The sequence below is a fragment of the Oxyura jamaicensis genome, chromosome 25 (assembly GCF_011077185.1).
Source record: "Oxyura jamaicensis isolate SHBP4307 breed ruddy duck chromosome 25, BPBGC_Ojam_1.0, whole genome shotgun sequence".
NCBI lineage: Eukaryota > Metazoa > Chordata > Aves > Anseriformes > Anatidae > Oxyura > Oxyura jamaicensis.
In genome coordinates, this window is record NC_048917.1 from 1278083 (window position 1) to 1302100 (window position 24018).

General features: G+C 65.0%; 1 protein-coding gene across 13 annotated transcripts in view; it reads left to right on the forward strand.

Moving 5' to 3' along the window:
* MEF2D (myocyte enhancer factor 2D) overlaps positions 1-24018 on the forward strand; it is a 69521-nt gene that overhangs the window by 9518 nt on the left and 35985 nt on the right. For 8 of the 13 annotated variants that reach the window (XM_035346725.1, XM_035346736.1, XM_035346731.1 and 5 more), the window contains exon 2: positions 19732-19801. The gene's annotated coding sequence lies outside the window, so the exon portion shown is untranslated. Of the gene's footprint in view, positions 1-1986; positions 2052-2701; positions 2887-5844; positions 5978-8922; positions 9007-19168; positions 19297-19731; positions 19802-24018 lie in introns of those variants that run through there. The other 5 variants (XM_035346726.1, XM_035346724.1, XM_035346727.1 and 2 more) reach the window with 5 other exon arrangements.

The following is a 24018-nucleotide window of genomic DNA, read 5'->3' on the forward strand; positions in this document are numbered from 1 at the left end:
TTTTTTTTTTTTTTTTTAAATATCTTTTTTGTTTGTTTGTTTTTCGTGCGGGAGCCGCCACGCACCCACAGCTTCCCTCCCCCGTCCCGGAGCCCCCGGCCACGAATCGGGGTGTCCCCTCCTGCCCCCCAACCCCCCCCCATAATGACACCCCCAGCAGCCCCCCGGCAGGGTTGCTGCAAATCCCCCGGGCGAGCCGCCTGCCCCCTTCTCCCCCCCCCTTCCTTGGGGGGGGCCTGATCCTGCCCCTCCGAAACCCCTGAGGTTTTAGGGCACCCACGTGGGGTTTTAGGGCCGGCGTTGCTCCGCCGAGCTGGACCCGGGGTCGCCAGCCCCAAACCTCGCTGGGGAAGGGGCTGCGGGCTGGGACCCCCGCGTCCTGTCCCCCCCCCGCCCCCCGCCAGGCGAGGAGCAGCGGTTTTTGGGTGCAGGTAAGGTCGATTCTCGCTATTTTCTTTCCTTCCCCGGGCCACTTCGGTGCCGGCAGCCCCAGCCTGGGGAGCGCACGAGCTCCGGCGGCCCCGGCGCCGCGCCGGTTGAGGGCGGCGGGCGGTGGGGAGCGCTGCCGGCGGGCTCCTGAAGGTCACGGACCTCTGGAAGGGCCTCGCGGCTTTTCCTTTTTCCTCCCTCCTCCCCGTGCCCTTCAAATTCTGCAGTTGTCATGGCTTTGCCAGGCTGAGGCATCCGCACTTGTGCCGGGCTGGGAGCAGGTGGTTGGCGGCCCCACGGGGGCCGCTGCTCGGGGACGGCGCCGCTCTCGGCCCCGCCGGGGCAAAAGCGGGCAGGGGGCTGCGGGGCTGGGGTTTTGGCGGCACGGGAGGGGTCCTGGGGGAAGGGATAAGAGGGGATTTAACGGGGTCGAGGTGAGAGGCCCGGCTGCGAGAGGCTCGGCACCGCCGGGTGCTGCTTTTTGGCACGTGCCGCCCCGGGGCCACCCGCGTGTCCCCCACCCAGCCCACCCCCACCGTCCCGCCCGAGGCGTGGGGGACCTTGGGGACCTCGGGAAGCGCCGGCTTTGTCACGGGGTGACCTTGGGCAAGTCCCTCGGCTTCCCCGCGGGGCCGTGCAGGGCCAGGCCGGGGGGGGAACGGTGCCCCCTCCCTGCTCGCACGGCGCTGGCCGCGGCGCTCGGTGGCGGGGTGGAGGACGCGGCCGGTGCCGGGGTGGATTTTTCCCCGGCTGCGCCAAGCCAAACGAGTGGGGCCTGATTCTCATTTCCCCCCCCAAGGCCCTTTAGCGCGACTCTGGCGACGTAAAGGAGCCTAAATATGGTCATAAACCGCATCCACTCCGAGGTCCCTCCGTGCTTCCAGGGCCGTGTAAAAGCGTCTTTGTGCCCGGGAGAACAAAGCCCAAAGTGTCGAATGCGCGACCCGGTGGCCCCGGCCGCCCGGGAGGCCAGGTGGAGGCTGCAGCTCCTCGGCACGGCGAGGCCGACGCTCCCGGTCCTCGCTTGGGGCCCGCCAGGGTTTTGGCCGTGTCAGGGGCAGCGATTTTCAAGGTTTCTTTTTTCCTCCAAGCAGCCTCCGCCGGGAGCCGCGCGGCCGTGGCCGAGTCGCCGTGGCTGCCCCCTGCTTCGGGAGAGGAGGGCTGTGCGTTGCCGGCGTCGCCCCCGTCCCCCAAATCCCCGTCCCCCAAATCCCACCAGTGCACGTAGGCGCCCGGGGTTTGGGAATGGAGCTGGCAGCGCCCCATTAAATCCCGGGGGGGAAGCCGGGGGGGGCGCGCACCCAGCTCATCCCAGCAGGGCAGGGGCGAGCGGCCGCGGGCAGCGGCGTGGGCTGCCGCGTGGATGCTGGCTGAGCCTCGCCGTGCCGGACTTCCCCATCTGCAACCAGAGCTAAAAATATCCCCGTGCCTCGCCCCGTAGCCGTCCCATCTGTTCGGAGGGCGAGCTCCTCGGGCCAGGGACTCTTTCTTATTTTATTTTATTTTTTTTCTGGCTATTTTAGCGCTTCCCAGAGGCCGAGCCGCCCCGGAGTTCGGAGGTGAGCGGATTGCAGATGACAGTCCTTCCCCCAGGAAGGCCGCGGATGTAGCGAGGAGCCGGGGTGAGTCAGAGCAGGGGCAGGGAGGAGCGGGGAGGATGAGGCAGAGGCACGATCCCGTGCCCTCGGCCACGAGCCGGGCACCCCGAGCCGCTCGTCCCTCCCGCAGCAGCAGGGACGAGGAGCCCCATCGGTCCCCGGCGCCGCCGCTTTTCCATCTGACGCTCCTCTCAAGGGGGTTTTATTTATTGATCCCCCCCATTCCTCCTCCATCTTTTAGTTTTCTTCTCATTAGAGAAGCTTTCAATAAAGAGCCGAAATTTGTTAATCATTTTGTTTGATCAGAGCTTAGGCAGTGCCGGAAGACCTCTAGCTTTTCCCTCTGCCTTGTTTGAGCAGCAGTTTGCTTTTGCTTTCAAGATGGATCTAGCCGTCTGCCTGCCAGCAGCTCTACCTTCGCCGAGCTGTCGCTTTTCATCTCGCACTCCACTTCTGTTTGCTTGCGTTTTTTTTTTTTCTTCCTTTAATTTCTCCTTTCTCCTGCCCTCGCTCCCGGTGTCTCCCCGCTGTAGCTCCCCACCGCTTGGAAAAAAAAAAACGACGACGAGGGCTTGCATCACTTAGCCAAAAAAAAAAGAGCGCCTGCGTGGAGCGAGGGCTTGTTAAATGCGGGGGAAATGGGTTCGGAGGGATTTATTTGGGGGGAGGGCCGTAGCTTTGCTTTCTCTTAGCAAAGGGGGGAGTGTCGGGAGAGTTTTCTGGGCAGCCCCGTCCCGTTTTTGCACCCTTCCCGGGGGGGACGCGTGGCGGGGAGAGGTGTGCGCGGTGCCGGTCGCGGTGCAGAGGCAGCGACGAGGCTGCTCCTTAATGCAGGAGGCACGGGGTGGCCCCGGAGCAGGTGAGTGCCTGAGCCCTTCGCCTCCTGGGATGATTTTTTTTGCAGGGGGGCTGCGTCCTGGCCCCCGGAGCTTGCAGGAAATCGTGCCCCCCTCCGGCAAGGGGGTGTCCCCCGGCGCCTCCAGCTCTGCTCCGACAGAAACGCTGCGGGAGCATCCTGGCCCCGCGTGCCCCGGCCTCATCCCCTGCGTACCGGCGGGGATCCAAACCCTGCGGCGTGGGTCCTGGGGGTGCGAGAGGAGGGGTCCCGTTCCCCAAACCTCCCCGCAGCGCGAGAGGTGCCTCGGTGCGAGCCGGTCGGGCCGGCCGGTGCTGCGTGGGGATGTGTCAGGCGGCGGCCGCCACCCTGCAGGCAGCCGGGCGCTGCGCGGTGAGCTCGTGGCGGCGTGACGAGGACGAGCAGGGCACGGAGCCGTTTGCGCAACGCCCGCTGAAACGCTGCTTCCCCTCCTTTTTCCTCCAGCTCCTCCGTGCCTGCGCTCGGAGCATCGCTGCTCCGCCGGCTCGGCCGGCGCCGGGCACCTGCATTCCCAACCCTCTTTGGTTTAATTAAACGGGGCTAATTGAAAGCCGGAGGTCCTCAACGTCTCTGCCCCCGTGCCAGGGGAGGCCTGTGGGGGGCTCGAGGGGACCCCTGCGCCGAGGAAAGCCCGGCACCGTGCCTCCGGGCTGCTCTTGGGCATTATGTGGCATGGAATTGCAGCGCTCCCACCTCGCGCCTTGAGTCAGCGTTGTTTTGGGGTTGGGAAGGTGGTGATTAAATGGCCAATTTAGGAGCGGGGAGGAAGAGAAGAGTGGGTTCTCTTTCCAGAACTCCAGTCAGCCCCCAGCCAGCATCCTGGGCAAGGATCCTTTCCAGCAGGAACAGCTGCCCGGGTGCCCCCTTCCAACGGGGCTGCTCGGGGAGCAGGGCGAGGGACGGCATCCCACGCGGTGCCGGTGCCACGGCGGCACTTTGTGGAGGCACACGTGGCAAAGCCACAGCTCCCGAACGCCCCCGCGTGCCAGCAGCAGTTGGTTTTGACACGGGTTTGAACCCGAGGGCAGGGGGCTGCCTCGTTCCCAAACGTACGGCAATAAATAGGGCGAGGGTGTAACAAGCTCCCCATCTCCTTACGGGATTTTTAATTTTTATTTATTATTTTTTTTTCCAGCGGTTTTTGCCGTATCGGCTGCCACTTCCCGAGCAGCACGGGGTCCCACGGCCGAGCGGCACGGGGTCCCATGGCACGGTTTGGCTCGCTTTGGCACGGCACGGTGCCGGGGCTGTCGCGGGATCGCGGGGCATCACCTGCCCGGGGCACGCGGTACGGCTCAAAGGTGCCACCGCCGGGGATAAGCAGGGGTTTATAAATAACCCCGGAAAGTTCTCATCTTCCTCTTTAAACGCGGGTGCCTTTTGGAACAGCGTGCCTCTCCCCCATCCTTTCGGAAGGTTTTTTGGTTATTATTTTTTAAGATGAAACGTTTTCCAAAGCGAGTTTTTCCTTTCCAATTATCGGGAGGCTTCAGGGGAAAAATTGCCAGGCGCCGTAGAAGCGAACGCCCAGGAACTCATCCCGTGATGTGCAGGTGGGGAAAGGGTCGGGGCTTAAATTTGCTTGGATCGGTTTTCCTCCCAGCAGGAATCGGTAACGCCACGCGTTCCCCGGTCACTGAGGGTAGCCTACCAAAGCCATCGAGCCCTGCTGCGCTGACCCTGAGAAACGGTAAAAAATGGGACGAATGGCTGCTGTTTGGTTAAAAAAAAAAAAAAAAAAAAGGCAACATTTCTGTGTTTCTCTCTGGAATTTTTCAGTTGTAAAACCTGAAATCCTCCCCCACCCTGAGCAGTAACCTTGAGACACGGGGCCGCGGCAGAAGTTTCCACTGACAGGGAGGGGAAAAAAAAAAAAAAAAAAAGAAAAAGAAAAATGTGGACGAATTCTTTTGACCAGCTTGCCTTTTTTTTTTGTGTTCTTATTACGCTGCAGTCACCGAGAACATCCTGTCCCGTAACCGCGCTAGTCCGGTGGTCTGCCTGCACCCAGAGTCTTGGGCCGGGGGACGAAACAAAACCACTTGGGGCTGTGGCGGAGGGGTTGGGGGGGGTGATAAATAACGAGGAGCAGAGCCTGGTGTTTGGTGGCCTGGAGCTCAGGACCGAACCCGGGGGCTCAGGACCGCTGCTCCTAACGAGGGTCCCGTCGCAGGGATTGCTGCGCCGCGGCACGGAGCCGGGCACGGATCCTGCCCCGGGGGGAGGTTTACAGGGCAGAGGAGGAGCGTGTGTCTGCGTAACCCTGGGGGAACCGGCGGTGCTCTGCCCGCTGCCGTGCGTCGTGCCTGTCCTGCCTGCTGGTGGCTGCCAACGTTGTGACACCCACGGCCCCCTTGGGTCCGCGTCGCTGCGTGAGCCGTGATCCCGGTGCCGGGTTGGAGCGGCTGAAACGGGGCGGGTTGTTAAAAATCCATCACTTGCACCTTCTTCCTTCCCAGGAGCACGCCGAGGGCTCCCCGGGGACCGGCCCCTGCCCTTGAGAAAAGGCTGTGCTGGAGGCGAGCGTGAGCAGGTAGCGAGGAGCCAACGGCGAGGGGACAGAGCCCAGGCACCTCGCGCCCTGCTCCGGTGTACCGGCAAGGGGCATGGCGCCGTGCCGGGCTCCCCTCCGGTCACCTCCAGCTCCCGGGTTGCTCCTCGCCGGCCTCGACCTCTGCTTTTGGGCACCAACTCAGCTATCAGCGAGCTGGAGGAGCCCCAGCTCCCGGGTTCGAGGCACCGATCAATCATGGAGCGGTCCCCAACCTTCCCTGCCTTGGCGCGGCCGCCCTTCCCACGCGCCCGCGACACGCCGCGGGGAAAACTAGCACCTCTCCGCTCGCTCGCTCCAAAATATCCCCGGCCCCGCGCAGAGCCGCTGCCAAGATCGCTCGCGGAGCCGTCGCTGCCTCTTGGCTTTGCAGAAATCCGCCGCCTCCCTCGGCGGTGGGGAGGCTGGGAGACGCGGAGCGCCGAGCCCCTGCGCTTTTTAAAATAGAAGCAGAACAAATGGTTGGAGCAGGATGCTGGTGGCGAAGGCAGCCAAGCCTCATCCCGCGGCAGCTGGTGGCTGGTATGCTGCTTCTTGCTCCCTTCATCAATCCTCTCGATATAGCTGGCATTTTACTGCAGGGGGAGAGAGGCATCTGTCTTCTGGGGCGGTGCCGGTGCCGCGGGGGGTTGGCGCGCTCCCCGCACGCTCGTGTTGCGCCCGGGTTTGTGGGGCCGGGTTTTGAAGCGGACCGAGGGGACGGCGAGGTCCCCGTGCCGTGAGGGAGAAGGGCGTGGGGAGCAGCACGTGTGGTGCAGGCTCGCCGAGGGACTTGGTCCCAAAAAAGCGATGTGCTGGGGCACGGCCGCGAGCCCGTGGGGCCGCGGGTGAGCGCTGGGACGGGCGGCACCGTCCTCGTCCTCCTGCGGGAGCTGCTTTCGCCTCCGCCAGCTCGCCCTCATGCCTTGGAGAGGTGCTGGGGGCGAGCAGCCCCGCGCCGTGCCCCGCGGGGACCGGGTTCGCTGCCCCGAGGCTGAGGCTGGCTCCGGGAGCAAGGAGGAGAGGCTGAAGGAGCGAGGAGCGTTGGCAGCCCTCTGGTCCTGGCGGTCTCCGAGGCCAGAAGCGGCCGTGTATTTACTGAGCAGCATTTTGTGCGTTGCTGGAGGGCCAAGAGCGCTGCTCCAGCTGCACTTGTGCCTGGGAAGGTCGGGAGAGGCTCCCCGCGAGGGAGGACGTTCTTGCCTCGTCCTTTCCAGCGGCGAGGAGCAGGCACGGCGAGCTCGGCATCCGCTCGCGTGACCTTCAGCGCCTTCTGCTTGGCAAGGGAGGAAGGCTGCTTTGCATGCGTTCTCGAGGCGATGCTACACATGTACAGGGCAAACGGGGGTCTTTTTGTGATGCAAATGCCGATTTGTTTTTAGCCTCGCTGCGATGAATACCTCCGGGGCTAAATACGGAGCTCGGGGTCACTGCTCAAAGCAACCCTGGTGGCTCAAGGGCTGCCGGGTCAGCCAGGGGGGCTGGCGGCTTTGGGGTTTGCTTCCCGTTTGGGGACTGGAACAAAACGGTTCCTCCCGGAGGCCGTGCGCCCCTTTAGGTGGCTCTGCCTCCATCCTGAGGCTGCGCACCAAGAGCAGGATTATTGCAGAGCGTCCCGTCGCTGCTGCGCGCCACCAGCTGCCCTGCGCCATGGCCACATTTCGGTCCCGACACGCCGTGATTTTTTTATCCAAGCTTGATTTTTGTATCAACCCCCGGATCTCCGTGCCCAGGACCTTGAGCCCCTCGCTGGGCTGCACCCCAGCTCCGGCACGGGACCGGGACTGGCTCCTGGGTGCCAGCAGGGTGCTGGGTGCCGCGCACCGGAGCAGGACGCCTCGTCCTCGCCTCCCCGCGTGGGCGAGAGCGGCGTGGGGCACGCGGGGCGCGGCGTCCCCGGGGCTTTCGGGCTTCCTCTGGGACCCGCGAGCCCTCGCAGCGCAGGCAGCCCGCGGGTCATGGGCCGTTGGGCGGCGTTCGCGCGGAGCTGTTTGTGCGTCGCCTTATTTTTATTTGTGAGCCTTTTCGGAAAGTTTGCATCACCGCCGGTGCCGCTTCAGTGCCCGGCGGCGGGGTTGGAAGGGGTGCGGGAGGGGAGATGGAAATGTGGTTTAAATCGGTTTGATTTTCCCATCCCTGCGTGGTACCGGGGGCTTCAGGCTCCTGGCGTTTGGGTGCTGAAGCCCCCCTGGCACCGGCTCGGTTCCTGGCTGGTGGCAGGTCACCTCCCACCCTACAGCTCGCCAGCACCTGCCCAAGGGTTTTTTGGGGTCAAAATTGCCAAGCTTGGAGCCGAGAGCACCCAGGGGTGTCTCTCCCGGCCCCGCGGAAGTGGGGAGCAGCTGCTGGGCTTACCCTTGGGCGAGCTGGTGGCTCGAGTCCGGATGGGGATGGGATGGGGATGGGATGCCACCCATGACCCCGATGCAGGGAGGAGAGGCGGTGGCAAACGGGATCAGAAAGGCCCGGCCTCCCTTCCTGGCACCACCCAGCTGCTTTGGGCACCCCCTGGGTGCTGCAGCGCTGGATGCAGCTGGGGCTGCCCCAAAACAGGGCTCTGGGGGCCTCGGGACCCCACACCCTGCCCTGCTTTGGGGAGCCTCCGCCACCCTCCTGAGCCCTACGGGGTCGGCAGCTCCCCTGCTGCTGCCCCACAAGGGCACCCAAGGGTGGGCACCCAAGGGTGGGCACCCTCCCGCCCGCACCTCTCCGCCTGCCCCTGCTCGCTTTTTTCCCCTCAGAGCATCCCCGGCGCAGCTCGCCCATGTTTCAGCCTTCTTCTCCCGCCTGTTCTCGCGCTGAAGTCTATAATGCTGAAATTATAGCATCACCGCCGTTTCCGTGGCAACTCTCAGGGATGTATTTTAAAAAAAAAAGAAAAAAAGGACCAGAAGCCCTCCGAGGATTATGACTTCACCGAGGGATCAGGCTGGAGGGGAATCTGGGTCAGGCTTTTCTGCCAGCCTGTCCCCGGTAATTCCCGCTGCCGCCGCGGGGCAGAGCCGCCCTCGGCACCTTTGGGTGCCCCCGAGCACCCCGGGGTGGCCGTGACCCGGTCGGGGTGCCCTTGGCCGAGCTCTGCGGCCGGGCTGGAGCTGGAAAAAGGGAAAAGGGGGAGGTGGTGGAGACCCCACGGGGGGACCCTCATGGAGGGAGCACAAACCTTCCCGTCCCGAAGCGCGCCGCGGCTGCAGGAACGCGGGAGCCGCGCTCACCACCTCCCCACGGCTTGCGCATTGCAAGTTTTCTCTCTCATCCCCCAAAATAAACAGGACTTTTTTTTTTCTCCCCGTTTTCTTTTTTTTTTTTCCTCCCTTTTTCCACACCCCCAGAGCCGCTGTTGCTGGTGGCAGGGAGCCCAGACTCCGTAGGAACTCAGCAATGCTGCAGATCCAAGCCCCGGCTGCCCTCTCGGTTTCGCAATCCTGGGGAAAGGGGAGGGGGGGGGGGAATAAAATGGGGGGGGATTTTTTTTTTTTCTTTCTTTTTTTTTTTTTCTTTATTAGAGATTTATAGACTTTCCCACCAGTAGGGACAAGCAGCCTGCTGGAGCTGGGCGGCCAATTTCCTCAGTAAGTTTCCAACGCCGGCTTCGCTTCTCCGGCCGCGCGGCGGGCGGTGGCTTTGGGGCATCCTTCGGGGGACCGGAGGGGGGGGGAGGGGGCGTCGGGGCAGGGGGCTGCCGGCTTCTCCCCTCCCCTTGAACCCCGCCGAGGCCGGGAGGGATCGGCTCAGGTCATCCCGAGCTGTCAAAATCACCAGAATCGGATTGCCGGGCGCCTTCCCGCAGCGCGGGTGCCGTCGCCGCGTGGTGCCGAAGCTGCGGCGGGTGCGTTATTTTTGGGGACCGGCAACGTCCGAGCGCTTCCTTGCTCTCCGCGGTGGCCGGACGCCGGAGGCTGGCGCTGGTGAGGGTGTTTCGAGCGCTGTCACCGTCCCCAAGGCCCCGTTTTGCCCAAGCGGGGCTGGCACGGGCAGGGCGCGAGGGCTGCGGGGCCGGATCCGGCCCGCGGGCAGGGCTCCCGCCGGGGTAAAATCCTCTTCCTCAGAGGGTGGGATGGGAGCCCCGGCTGCCTGGGGCCGAGCGTCCAGCGCGCCGTGGGATCGCTGCTTTTAACCGGCGGTGGCCGTGCTGGATTTTTTGTTTTTTTAATTCCGTTTCGCATCTGCTTTTCTCGAGACGATTCGGGCAGGGAGGGGACGGGGCCGCGTCGCCGCGAGATGCGATTAGATAAGGGCGAGGAGCCTGCGAGCAGAATCCCGGCCGGCTCATTATTTATACCTCCGCCTGCGTCACCAGTAAACAGCTGGAGCCGCTCCAAACATCTTCGTTCCATTTGTTTTGGTAGGCCCTGGCAGGGATGTTTGTCAGATCCCCTCCCGGCCCTCCCCAGATCCCTCCTGCGATTTTGGGCTGGGTTTTAGAGGTTGCCCCGGCCGCTGGGTCTCAGCCATCGGGCTCTGCCCCCCCTCTTTTTTTTTTTATTTCCCCCCTTTTTCATTTCGGGGCACCGCCGCCGCCGGTCGGGCACGTGCCCCCAAAAACCCCGGCTCCTCGTGCACGTGCGCACCAGGCCCTTGGGCGGCCGCTTCTTGGGAGCCGAAAGTTTCTGGTGTTTGTGGTCGTAGGAGAAACGCGCCTGGCAAAACAAACAAAGAGCCACCCCCAGCGCCTCGCTTTCTATTTTGGAAGCGCGGCGCCTTGCCTTCGGCCGAGGCAGCCTCCTGACCTTTGCGTTGCGCCGAGCTCTTTGAGGCGAGGGCTGACTCCTCGCCCCGTTTGTGCGGAGCCAAGAAATTAATATTAATAACTTTCCCTGAACGAGAGCTGAGTACCTGCTTCCCTGGGGCTCCTTGGAAGGCTCGGGGCTCCGGGTGGATAACATCAGCCGCCGTTACGGCCGGGGCCGGAGCATCGCGGCACGCAGCTGGGATGCAGATGGAAGGGCTGGGTGTGGGCGGGGAGAGATCAAGGGAGCCACCGGCTCCGTTTTAGGGCGCCTTGGGCAGGGCTTTGAGACGCCACTCGCGAATTTTGGTGCGCCGCCATCCTTCCGCAGCCCCCCGTCCCCCTCCCGTGAGCCTCAGCCCCTAAAAGCCACCCCGAATCCGCAGCCCCCGGTGGACGCCGCCTTTTGCAGGGGCTGAAATTTGGGGCTCGGAAAAACCCTCGCCCATAAACCCCCCCCCCAAGCCGTCTCGGTGCTGCGCCCAGCCTTAATCTCTTTAAACTGCCTTTTGCTAATCCTTCATTAGGCTCTCGTTGGGAGCTCGTTATCCAGTTAGGGCTTGGAGCCACGCTGGGCGTTATTTGGTGGAGCCGGGGCGGCACGGCCGGGGCCGAAATCACCCCTCCGGGGTTTGGTGGGGGGCGAGGAGGGGCGCGAGCGGCACGGGGGGGCACCCCCTGGCCCCGTGTTCTCGCCCCGGGGCGTCTTCGTGGCCATCTCAATTCTTTGGCACCCCCTCCATCGCTCCCCGTGCCGTCGCGGTGCCGTGATGTTAAACGCGCCCGGAGTTTGGTTTGGGTGCTCCCGGGGGGGGTATTTTGGGGGGCTGCAGAGGACCTGGGCTCGAAGGGAGAGGTGTGAGCGAGCTCGCCAGCGGTGCCGTGGAGGGCTCGCTGCTTCGGATGTGCCCCCAAGCCCTTCCCCTTGCTCCGAGCCTTAAATAGGGCATCGAGCAGGGCCGCGCCGTGGGGCGGATTCCTTCCCCGGGGGAGCAGCCGCCTTCCCGCAGGGGGCCGGTGCCCGCTGCTCCGTCCCTGCTCCGTCCCTGCTCCCCGTGTCCCGTGCCCAAAATGCTCCGAGCTGGGGTCCGGGAGCTGCACCGGGGGCGAGGGGAGAAGAGCAGAGGGGCGGAAAGCGCGCCCGGCCGGATGACGGAGCGGGGCTGAGGAAGCCGCGATCTGCAAGGCACCGGGAGATGGTCTGCAGAGCGATTTGCAGAAAGCAAAACAAAACCCACACACCCACACGTTCCCACATGCGCATGCAAACAAGGAAGCGAGCATAAAAGGGATAAGCGAGCAGTCGGAGTTTAGGCTCAGTTTTATCTGGTTGAAAATGAAAAACCATTGCGGCGAGGGAGAGGGCTCCTGGCTTTATTTATTTATTTCCCCCCACTCCCCCCCCCAAAAAAAAAAAATCTGGTGGGATTTCTTTCTCTCCCCGCTTCTCGTTTTGTCCTGGAGGTTGAGGAACGTGGCCCTGAAGAGGAGCTTCGGTGCCGAAACCGTCGCCGCCTCTGCCACCGCCTTCCTGCCCGACCTCTGCTGCTGGTGGATCCCGAAGGCACCGCGTCCGCGCGTCCCCCGCCCCACCTCGGCCCTTGTCTCACCTCGACGGAAAGCAAAAAGCCCTAAAAATCACAAGAATAAGCCGGTAATTCGGGCCCGCCGCGCCCGTTCCTTCGCCCGTTTTGCAGCTCCTGCTTTCGGGGCGCCGCGGGCACGGCGAGAGGGGTCCGGCAGCGCCTGGCTGAACGGGGTCTCCACGGGGAACCCCGCACGCTGCAGTCCCCGGCGCGTGGATGATCGGCTGGGCTTCGTGCGCCCCCCTCCGTGCCCCTCGCCAGCCGATTTCTGCGGGGTCCCGCCTCGCTCCCCTTTTCCTGCGCCGTCCTCAGCGCTGGCTCCCCGCCACCGCGTGCCGCGCGATCCTGGGAAGAGGTGGCGGCTTTTCGGCGGTTCTTGGGAACCGAGCTGCCTCTGCAGCTGGGAAAGCAGCGCGGTTTCCAGGCTGATAAAGAAATAGGGCAAATGCAACCCGGGCGGAATTCGTGGGCAGCTTCGCCCCACCGCGGTGCTGGGGGCAGCGGACGGATGGCTCTGGGCGTCCAGGGTGAGACGCTGCCGGGTCCGGGCTGGAAAAAGAAGGTAAATCCCATTCCTGGGTGTTTCTGAGCCTTTACGCTCCTAAAACTTTCCGTTTTCGTGCAGTCCCCGGGTGTTTCGGGGCCTTTGCACTGCTAAAACTTTCCATTTTCGTGCAGTTCCTGGGAGCTGCCTTTGCGGTGTGGTTTGCAGCCGGGTTAGGAGCGGGATCACGTTTTTCTCCCAGGAAGGAGGGAGCGGAGAGGGCCCGGGGAGGGGGGGGGGGTTCCTCCTCCCTCTGAGCCTTCCCGTGCCGAGCGGGGAAAACTCAAAGCGAGAAGAGTATTTTTAAAGTACAAAACTCCCTTCTTCATAAAACAGAGAGGCGGCAAGAGAGCAAAATCCCCTGCTGAAAAGTTTCCAGCCGCCCTGATGTTGTGTCTCGCACGGTAATTCTGAGAAGAAAGTCGGGATAAAGGCGAGCAGAGGGGGCAGGAGGGGAGAGTGGGGGGGCTCAAGCCCCGGGCCTGGCCGGGGAGGCACGGCGCGTGCCGGCCCGTTCCAACGGGGAGATTAGCTCCAAAAATAAAAAATAAAATCCCAAGATCACAAAGCAAACGGCTCTCCGCTTGTTTTAATTGGCTCCTGGGCCGGGGAGATTTTTCTCTCCCTCCCTTTTAAATCGGAAAGCTGTGATTTTCGCTTTAAATTACAGGGCTTCGAAGCTGGGGCTTTACAGGGGGGGAGGCAAAAGCATCGAGGGTGCTGTGCTGTGAAGCCGAGCTTTGTGGCAGAGACCTTCCAGCTACAACCAGAGGCCACGGAGGGCGATTTTTGGGTGCCCAGTGCTGCCGTGGCCGAGCTCCCGCGGCTCTGGGGGCTGTGTTTGGGTGCCTGGAGGGGCCGAGGGGGGCAGCCGAGCCCCGTTCCCTACGGATCCGTGCTGCTGGGTTGCCTGGGTTAACCGAATTACCCGGCGAGATCTTGCGTTGGCTCCGTAGGTGCCCACAAAATCCCCCCCCCCTCTGCTTTCCCCTCGCGGCGGCGCGTGCCGGGGGCGGTGTGGGAGTCGGTGACGACGGCACCGAATGCGCCAGCCTTGCGCCGCGCCTCGACGGCGAGCAGCGTCGTAATCCTTCCTGCCCAGAGAGGATTTCCAGCCCCGGGGAAGAAGCAGGTGGAGGCCGGGAGCTGCCGTTGGGGTTGGGCATGGGATGGAGGCGGTGAAACCCCTGGTGGGAACTCGTCCTCACCCCGCCGAGCGGACGCGGACGCTCGCCAGCCCCGCCGTGCCGTGGGGAACCCGAGAGCCGTTTGGGGGTTTGGACCCACGGCGTGGGTACCCCTGGGGCTGGTTTCCTTCTCCGCGTGGGGGCAGCTGCTTGGCCCCCAGGTTTTCCGGGGGGTCCCGGCTGGTTTTTGGAGGCTCTGTTCTGGGGCACGAGCAGAGTCCGGGGCGCGAGCCAGCGTTAGGTGCACCCCTCCGAGGCATCCCACGCCCGCAGGCGAAGTATTTCTCCCTCCCATGTGCAAGCAGGTTTTAAAACCCCTCGTGGCTCCCAGCGTGGAGCTGAGCTGAGATTTTCCAGCCTGGAAGAGCGTGCGGGGGTCCCCGCGCACGGCTCGTGCCCACCCTGCCTCTGTCCTCCCCCTGGTTAGCGAGGTGTCGGGGGACCACCGCAGACGTTGGCCCCCTCCCAGCTCCCCCGCTGCGGCCAGAGGGTGCCGTACGCCCTGCCGTGTTTGTCAGGGCTCGGGCGAGCGTGTTTGTTTGGTTTCCATAGGGAGAGCAGGGCTGAGCCGCCCGGGGAGGCTGCGGCCGTGCAAAACCTCCCGGGGGGGGCGGCGGCTCCTGCTGCTGCTGACTCAGACGACAGCCGAATGCGTGCGGCGAGGGGTCCGGGCTCCTAATTATCCTCCTTTTTTTCCCCATCTTCCCTCCCGCCGTCCCCTGTACGTGCCGGCACGCCGCCCCGGCCGGCCGCTCACCCCGCCTCACCCGGTGGCCCTGGAGTTTGGACCCGATGAGCCGGGGCCGTGCCGAGCGGTGCCGGCGGGCGCGGGGTCAGCCGGGGCTCAGCCCGTGCGTGGGGAAGGGCTGAGAGCTGGAAGAACCCTGGCCCCAATAGCCCGTGCCCCGTGGGTGCGTGCCATGGTGTGGGGATGGTGTCCGGTGCCTGGATCCGTGCCCCGTGGGTGCGTCCCCTGGCACCTGGATGGTGCCTGGTGCACGGATGGGGCCCGGTGCCTTGATCCGTGCTCCGTGGGTGCATCCCCTGGTGCGTGGATGGTGCCCGCAGCGTGGATCTGTGCCCTGGAGATGGTGCCCGGTGCCTTTATCCGTGCCCTGGTGCCTGGATCCGTGCCTCGTGGATGCGTCCCCCGGTGCGTGGGTGCGTGCCCTGACACCCTGGCTCGCTTGGGGCCGTTTTGGACGGGGTCCTTTGTGCTGCCACCCGCCTGTCCCCGTGGTGCTGGCGCGGGCGCCGAGCCACACGGCAGCTCCAGCACCACCGCGGCACAGGGTGCAGCGAGCTCCTGGCCGGCCGACGCCGTGAGAGCGCTCCCGGCACCTCTTCCCCCTCCCTCCCTCCTTCTCCCCGCAGAGAAAAAAAGCTCGGAGGCGATTTTCTCATGGCCACACACGCCGTGGGTTCACGTCCCCGGCGTCGGGTGTGGGGTTTTAGGCCGGGGGGGGGAGCGGTTGCGGAGCGGCCGTGCAGGGGCAGGATGGCCAAAGCTGCCCCCCGCTGCTGGGGACGTGCCTCGGAGCCGCCTGCGGGAGCTGGAGCTGGAAATCCGGGGGGAGCAGAGCGGTGCCGGGACTTTGCTCAGCCCCGTGGGCTCCTCAGGCAGCCCGGGGCTGCCGGTACCTGGGTGAAAAAATCAGTCCAGTAAAAAAAAAAATCAGTAAAAAAATCAAAAAATGAGGCTGCGACTGCTGCGATGGGACCTGGGCACCCGGTGCCCTTTTGCAGATGCTGAGCTGTGGGTTTTGGGGGGAGGGGGCAGCTGCTTTTGGGGGAGCGGCGTGCTTTCAGCTGCCGAAATCCGGAGGCTCTGTTTTGTGGGGAGCCTTCCTTGAGGCTTTTTGCCTTTCTTGTGGGTTAAACCCTGCAGGTGGAACCCGCGTTTTCCCACATCCCTCCCTCAGGCAGCCGAAGTCCTGGCGTGGGAGATGGGAAAACCCCGATCCTGACCCCCGGAACCTCCTCGTGGGGGCCTTCCCGGGGAGCTGCTCGGTGCTTTGGGCGCAAAGGGTGCGGGAAAGGGAAGGTGCCACCCGTGACGGGGTGCGTGGGTGCCCGGGGGGGCCACCCCCCGGGATGGTGCCGGCAGGTGGCAATGTGGCCCGAGGCAGCGCGGGGCGAGGGCAGATGCTGAGCACGTGGGGTGCGGGGGGGGGGGGGGGCCCGTTGGGGTTTGTGGGCAGGAGCCCCCTCTCCCCTCCTCACCCAGGATGTCCTAATGTGGTTTGGGGCTGTTTCAGGCGCTGGGGTGCTGCTGTGGGGTGGGACAAAGAGGCTGCGGGGGGGGGGGGTCGCTTGTGTCCCTCCCCGTGCCTCAGTTTCCCTGTCTGGGAGGACCGAGGCCCCGCGACGCCCCCCCGTGCGGGTCCCTGCCTGCAACCTCAGCGGGTGCCCGGGGATGCCCTGGGGCGGTGTCGCCACCAGGAGGGCTTTCGGGGAGGGCTGAGCTGACGGGGCCACCCCAGGTGCAGCCCCCCCCCGGGTTCCGAGGGCCGTTCCTGCCCCTGGCAGCTGTGCAGGGCTCAGCCCAGCTGTGCCGGGACGGGGGCAGGAGCAGGGTGAGCGCAGCGAGCCGCCGAGGAGCCCACCTCTCGTCCCACCTGTGTGTGTCCCCCCCCCCACCCCCCCGGCATCCCTGTCCCGGCCACGGCACCCCCGGGGTGCTCCGGGGACCCCCGCCGGTGCCTCTTGCCCCGCCGCCCCCGCCCGCCCGCGTCCATCCAGCTGCAGGTTTCGCTTCTGCATCTCCGCCGCCCAAGGGGGAACTCAGCTGGCGAGAGCGAAACTCGGCGGCTGCAACGGTCGCACGGCCGCACCGCCACCCCCCCCTTACCCCCCCCGGCACCCCCTTTCCGCGTCCCCCAGCTCCTGGCGGGGCCGTGCCGTGCGCTCGGCGACCTGCCCGGGAACCCGGAGATGGCTCCGGGCTTCGGCGATCGCTGCCCGGAGCTGGAAGCTGCCCTGCTCCATCCCTGAGCTGGGCGAGCGCCGGGGGCGCCTCCGGCACCGCGTGGAGGTGTCCTGGGTGCACCTGGGCCGTGGTTTTGTCACCGTGTCGTCCCCGTTCCCGTCCCATCCAGCTGACGTCCTCGTGGCCCCGCGGACCACGTCCCTGACGCCTTCTCCCCGCTGCTCTCCGTTTCCGCAGCCCCTGCGGGCTCCTCGGGTTCCGTTTCTTTTCCAGCGGCCGCTGCAGGCCGGAGGCAGGGTGGCGACGCCCGAGGGGCTGCAGCAGCGTCGTGGGCCTGGAGAAACTGGCCGAAGGTTCGGGGACGGCTCCGCGAGCCCCCGAGGCGGGGGGGGGGGGGGGGGGGGCGGGGGGAGGGGGGCCGGCCGGCGCCCCCGGGGGGGGGGGGGAAGTTCGGGTTTGGAGCCCAAATGTTTGCGGCCCACGGCCCGTTGCTAAAGGAAACGTGAAGAAAAGGGAAGGAGAGATTGCGGTCGGGCCGCTCTTCCCCTCCGCAATCTGCGCCTCCGTCTTGGCCCCTTGGCATGGAGAAGCCCCCAGGGAGGGGGGGCAAAAATGCCCCCACCCCCCCCCCCCCCATTCCTACTGCCCCCCTGGTTTCCCCCCCCAATTCTCTGCCATCCCCACGGTGGCACCGGGTGGTGGTGGCCCCGGGGACGCGGGCGCCCCGCGAGGAGCCGGCCGTGGCAGGGCTTTCCTGCGGCGGCGGCAGCTTAATTAGCTCGGGATTGATCTAACGACGGGGCTGGGGCCTCGGCTGTGGGATTTAACGCCTTCCAGCCCCCTGCGCAGGGCGTCCCGGCCACCCTCCTCCAGCAGGCCCTCGGGGATAAGAGCTACGGCGTGGGACTGCCGGGGCGGCGAGGCTCGTTTTGCCTGATTTCGCCTCCTTTTGCCTGATTTTGCCTCGTTTTATTTTGCCTCATTTTGCCCAGTTTCGCCTCCTTTTGCCCGATTTCGCCTCGTTTCGCCTCGGGCTGGCTTCCAGCGGCGGCGCGGGACTGATCCTGCTGGGAGGCCGGGGTGGCACCACCATGCCACAGCCCCGTGCTCCTGCTGCCCGCGCCACGCGGGGCGAAACCGAAGCTCGGGCTTCCGAACAGGAACGTTTTTTGTTGTTTTTTTTTTGCCTGGTCAGCACTTCTGCGTGGCCGGACACCAAGATCTCCTTCCCTTTCCCCCTTTTCCTCCCCTCGTTTCACTTCGGAAAGGGAATTCGCTGCCCTGTGCCACCTCCTTCGCTCCCGTGTGTTGTTTTTTTCCAGCTTAACGCACAATTTGGAACACCCCATACTCTTTTTCCCCCGGGGGAAAAATAAAACCCTTTTTGCCACCGTTCGGGGACAGCAGCCGAGCGCCGGTGCTGCCTCCTGCATTAACAGAGGTGTTTCTGTACCGGCGGGCACGGCACGGCCACCGGCACACGGGCATGGCTCCAGGCACCGGTGGGCGCACGTGGGGTCCCCGCGGGGGGCTCGATGCGATCTCCTCCTCGGTTCTTTTTGCTTCCAGGGCCCGACCGGCAGCTGAAAGCAGCAGCGCGGAGCACGATCCCCGTGTTCGCACGTCCTCGTGCCCTGAGCCTCGCCGGGGGACCGGAGGAAGGCAAAACCCCCTGCGAGGGGGGGCTTGGTGCGCACGCCCGGGGCGGGATGGGGACGGGGACGCCTCGCAGCCCGGTGTCGGGGCTTGGGCGCAGCCCCCAGGGCGAGGGTGGTGCCGTGGTCCCGCTGGTGCTCGCCACCCACGCCCTCCTGCTCTGTGGGTGACGCCTGGCTCTGCCGCGGTGACACCCGGCTGGGCGGCGAGCTTCGAGGGCGGCGACGGCCCCGGGGCCCCGGGCTGGAAGCTGAAATGAGGCGGAAAGGAGATGGCACGGGTAGAAAGGGCAGGGCGAAGCTCCCCGCCGCTCGTCTGTCCGTCCTGGTGCCCGGCCTGGCAGGACGCGGCGCTTTTTGGTAACAGAAACCGAGGGGTGGCCCTCGGGGGTCGTGCTTGGCCAACATCTTGGTCGGTACAGCAGGTGCAGCAGGGGGGGGAGGCTGAACTCGGCACCCCCGTCCCCGGTGCTCTCCCGTCGCAGAGGTGAAGGATCCAGGCCCGTCCACCTGTCCCGCAGCTGGGAATCCCGCGGCTGATCGGTCCGCAGGGCCCCATCCTGCGTGGCGTGGGGACCAACGCGTGGTCGGGAGCTGCTGGCGGGTTCTCCCCAGGACCCCTCCGTCCACATCCCTTTATTTGGGGGGGGGGGGGGGGGCCGGGGCAGGCTCAGCCCCGGTGCGAGCCGCGCGCTCCTTGGGTCCCGTCTTTGTTGGGGCTGAATTTTGTAATGCCAGGAAATGAGCTGGCCGTGGGAGGGGGAGGCGGCCGGGGAGAGGAAGGCTGGTTTTGTGGTCGAAGCGGAGGACGCGGACGCCGGAAAGCCGAGCACAATTCCTTGCTTGCTTCGCAGGAGCCGGGCTGAGGCTGCAGCTCGGCTCGGGAGCGCAGGCGCGCGCTGCGCCACCGCGGCCCCTCGCGCGCTTCGCCGTGCCTCGGTTTCCCCTTTGCGGCGCTCCCCTCGCCCGCCGCGGGCAGAGCTGCCGTCACCTGGAGGACGGCGGCGGCCGCACCAGGAAGCGAGCTGGTAAATGAGTGACCAGCACCGGGCTGCGAGCCCTTTTGTGCCCCGCGTGGGTCGTCTCCGCCGCCGGCCTCTGAGTCACGAGTGGGATGAGCTTCGCCGCCGCGCTTCCTCCCGGGCTGCTTCGGTCGGTTCCCCGCGAGGGCCGCCTTTGGCCCAGCTGGTGCGCTGCGTTCCCGGGGGGGAAGAAGCGTCCCGAGCCTGCAGGTCGGTGCCGTTCCTCGGCGGGCACGCGCGAGGCTTTGCAGGGAAACGGGGAAGTCGGTGCCGGAGCCCCGGCGCCGTGCCGCAGCGCCCTGCTCGCGCGGAGCGGCCGCTTGCCCCTGCCCTGGGTTAATGATCACTTGGATTTTATGGTTGCTTTCATTCCCGAGCTCTTCTCAGTTTCTTTTTCCCCCCCGCTCTCCTTACGCTCATCACCCTCCTCACGTCCCCCTTTTCCTTTGCTTGTGCCCCGTCCCACCTCCTGGCACCGATGCCTCCTCGGGTCAGGGCTTTCGGCTGCTTCCCCGGGGCTCCGCGCTGGCTGCCCCCGGTCCGGCTGCGGGGTCACCGCGGGAGGGGACCCCCCCGGCCGTGCCGTGCCCTGCTCGCTGCCTCCCTCCCCTCAGCCTCACGGCCGTTCCCTTTTTTCTCTTGCAGCTTGACTGACGAGCGGTGGCCGCAGCTCCTCGGCCGGCACGAGCCGAAGATGCAGGAGTCCGCGTAGCAGGTAGGGGGGCGAAAAACCCTTTTCCTCCCAGTTTTGCTTTCCACGGGACGAGCATCCCCCCCCCGGCCCCATATTCTCCAGGAGCTCACAGCCCAGTTTTTGGCAGCCCCGAGGGGCTGAGCGCCGCAGCCTCGCTCCGTGGGTCGCGTGGGTCGGGGTTGGCAGCGCTTCCAGCCCCAGTGGCAGGGAATTTTGTGGGCAAAGCTGTCCCAGGGCAGCCGGCTGGACGAGCCCCGCAGGCAGAAGCCGCTGTTATTTTGTCCCCTCGCCTTCCCCAGAACTAAGGACGGAGGGAGGGCGTTGCGGTGCGGCTCAGAAAGGGCTCGGTGTCTGCGCGCTCTCCCTTCCCGACCTTCTTTGCCTCTTTATTGCTCTTACGGTAAATGTTTGCATCTCCGCTGGCTGTAACGAGCTTGTGGGAGAGCCGAAGCCACGTCCCTCGCTTGTGCGGAATCTTTGGTTTCGTGTAATGCACGTTCCCTATCTGCTCTTCAGATCAATAAAAGGAAAGATCTTAAAAATAATCTGAGCCCAGCTCCCCGAAAGGAGGGGACTCTCTTCCCTCTGCTTAGCAAGCGCTTCTGCTGCCTTGAGCTGGCTTTTTAGTGCCAGAGAGGGGGCAGGTGAGCTGTTGGGGCTGGGAGATGGGAAGAGCTTTGGCCATTTCCCTGCAAGGTCGGGGCCAAGGACTTCTCCAGCCGTAAATCCGCGGGGTGAAGCGGTGGACGGGCCCCGCCGTACGGGGGCAGGCGAAGCGTTGGGCGATGCCCCCATTCTGCCGCGTGTGATGGCGACGTGGCGAGCCTGGGGACATGGCGCGGGTGAGGACAGGGCTGGCTCCCGAGCCCCGCGGTCCTGCGGCATCCCCTGCCCCGCTCAGGATGCCGGCGGGCAGCAGCGGGATCTCTCTGGGCGGCCCCGTGGTGGAGGCTCTGCGTGTTTCACGCCGGCACAAGCGCTCGGTTTCGGGGCTGGAGGCGCCGCTGGTGGTGCAGGCGCTGAGTTTGGAGCCGGGGAGGAGCAGCTCAGCAATCCCCGCGCCTCCACGGCCGGCACGTCGAGCTCTTGGCAAGTTGGCTTCCGAAAACGCCTCCGGGGGCTGCTTTGAAACTCGTCCTCCCCCCGGCTCGCCAAGCGACAGGAGCGGAGGAATGGCACAGGCGCTATCGACCCAGCCTCGGAAGCGTGTGGCCACCAGCGCCGGGCGATTTTATCCCCTCGAAGCCACGTCCTCGCGTCCCGTGGCGCTCGGTGTCCGCGGTCGATAAGCATTTTGTGCTCCCGGCTCCGGCCCCATTTGCGGCGCACCAGGAAAGCCTCGCTCTGCCCGAGCCCGGCTGATGCAGGAGCTCTTCTCGGGACCGTGACCTTAACGGAATCGACTCCTCCGTGTCCTGAAGACGGCCGTATCGCCGCGCAGGAAATCACGTGCCCGGTACCGCGTGCACCAGCTGCAGGGGCTGTGCCAGCCCGCCTCTCTCTCTCTCCCCACGGGATTTTGCAGCAAAAAGCTGATTTCCCTCGGATGGGGAAGAGATCCTGAGGGTGCCGGCTCTGGCCGGGGCGTTGCGCCACATTCTTTTTTATCAATTTTGGAGCTTTAGTTTTGGTGGACACCTGGGCTTGCGTCCGCTGGGATCCCACCGTGCCGTAGCTGCGAGCGGCCCCTCGCCCGGTGCGCTTGGCACGGGGCAGGGAGGGCGCAGGAAAAGCTGCGGGGTCTCGGCACGATCCCCCCGGGTGCCCTTCTCGTCCCGAAGGAGAGGTGGAATCGGCGGGGCGACGCCTCCAGCCCCGAGGTCCCCTTTCAGCTCCGGGGCCGCTGAGCGACGCCGCTCGGGGTGCCAGAACCCACGGGCGTCCCGACACCGGTGAGGGGAGGGTGAAAAACATTTTCTGGGGTGAAATCCTCATCTTTGGGGGCAGAACCAGCCCTGGCCACGTGGCTCCGGCCGGAGGCTGCGTCCCCTGCCCCGGCCCCCCCTGCCCCTTGCCCCGTCCCGCGCTTCCTCCCGGCCGCCAGCGCCCCGCGGACGTGGAAGGGCCGCAGCCAGGCTGTCTCCTGTAAGTACCGCTCACTCTTTCCACTGGAGAGTTAAAATTAGCAGCTGCTTTTTTTAAAACAGGCGTCGCTTTAAAAACCCTGCCAGCCCAACTGGGTTTCCTTTTATTGCCCCCCCCCCCCCCCCCCCCTCCCCGAGCTCCTTTTTCTCTGGAGTTTTGTTGTCGTTGCGGAGCGTGTGCTGCACTTTTCTCCCCCCCCCCCTTTTTTTTTTTTGTCTTTCCCTCCTCATTTTTTTTTTTAATTTTATTTTTTTTCCCCTTTTTGTCCCTCTCGGTTAAGCGTGGGTGCAGGGTTTGGAGCCAAACAAACAGCTCGCCCCCCCCCCCCCCCCCCCGATCACCTTACGGGATTTACAGCCCTTATCTCTTATCAGCCTCCCCGCTTTGCCGGCGGGGGGGGCTGCTTCCCCTACACCCCCCTTTGCTCGGGCACACAGCTCCAGCGTCCCGTTAGCCCCACGTGCCCACGACTTGGGGTGCTTGGGGGCTGGGGGGGGGGGGGGTCCCGTATGGGCGAGATCAGCTGCACGGGGAGAGGGAAACTGAGGCACGGGGGGAGGACGCGGCTCGCTTACGGGATTGGGATGGGAGAGCCGGGATTTCCCCAACATCTGTAGGAAAACTCGCTCCGAGCCCGGCTGCTTGGTTAACACGGGTAAAACCCAGCCCGGGGGGGGGGCCACTTTTGCCCCCCACCCATCATCACAGCACCCCAGGGGGGACGCTGAGCACAGGACGGATCCATCCTTGTCCACTCTCCACGTGGCTCTGGCAGGATGCCCTGGGGGGGGGGATGGACCCCGCTCGCCCCAGGGGCTCGCAGGCGCCGAGGGGACCCCGGGGCCGGTGCTCGGCGGTGGCCGCGGCAGCCCGGATCTGCGAAAGCAAACAGGAAGCCGAGCGGGGAGCAGCCCACCCTATTTACTCGCCCCGAGGCGCGCTTGTTTACCGGGGGTTCCCCCTGAGGTCGGTGCTGGGGTTTTTTTAACACCTTCCTGCTCGGCGCTGCCCTGGTTCGGGGGCAGCGGGGCGGGGGCCTTTTTTTGGGGGGTCGGGGACCCAAAACTTCCTTTCCTTCCAGCGGGGGGTAGGGGCTTGGCCCTGGGGGATGCAGGGATGCTCGAGGCCGGCCGGTTTCTCCAGGGTTGGTTCTTTTTTTGGGGCAGAAGGGAGGTGAATTGGGGTCCAACAGGGGCCGGTGCTGGCGATGCTGTGCCCGAATTGCCCCAGCCGCTGGGTGGGCAGGAGGAGTGTGGTGGGCTCGCCGGGGATTTCGGCTGATGGTGCCGTCCGAGGGGGCTGAGGGTGACCAGCCGAGGTGGAGGGGTCTCAGATGTGAGCTTGCCCCCCCCAGGAATAAGAAGTCTCGGAGGCGCCCGAGCCTGGGGATTTCCCGTGACCGTCTCCTGGTGTGGGGACGCAGGGACCCCAGGGGTTTGGGGACCGACGCCTCTGCCCCTGCGCTTCTTCGGGGTTCCTCACGGCTTTGGGGCCGGGACTGCTCTGATCCCAGGTGGGCCTGGGTGAGAGCGAATCACCCCAAAATACCTCTGCTAATACCAGTAAGGATTTAAAGATCCAATTCCACGAAAACTTAGGTGCAAAGCCTGCAGGACGGCGGGTTTTTTAGGACGAGTTTTAGTTCTTCAGCTCTTTTAGTTCTTCGGTGCGCCACCCTTGGAAGAGGATCTGGGGAAGGACCGAAACCAGCTCCGAGGCTTCTCCATGGCCACTGAGAGCTTGGTGGCAGCAGCCGTGGGGTGGGTGAGAAATGCCACAATTTGGGCTAAAAACCAATATTTAGCCAGTGCTGGGGGGGCTCTGCGGGGGTCTTTGCTCTGGGTTTGGCACTATTTGGGGACGGGGTTTGTGGCCGCAGGTCCCATCCCTGATCTTCAGAAACCAAACCCGGGTCCCGCTACCTGCTCCAGGCCTTGCTGGGAAAGTGCTTTCCTCCTCCTGCTCTACCTCTTTTTTTTTGTTGTTTTTTTTTCATTTTTTTTTTTTAGTTTTATTTTTAATCCCCTTTCTTAAGCCAAAATTTTGGCTGAGGCGCTCTAACTTCTACCCGCCAACTTGTTCCTCCCAAAAACCACGCGTCTTCTCCCCCCCCAGTTTGGAAGCCTGCAGAGAAAAAAAAAAAAAAAGCCTTG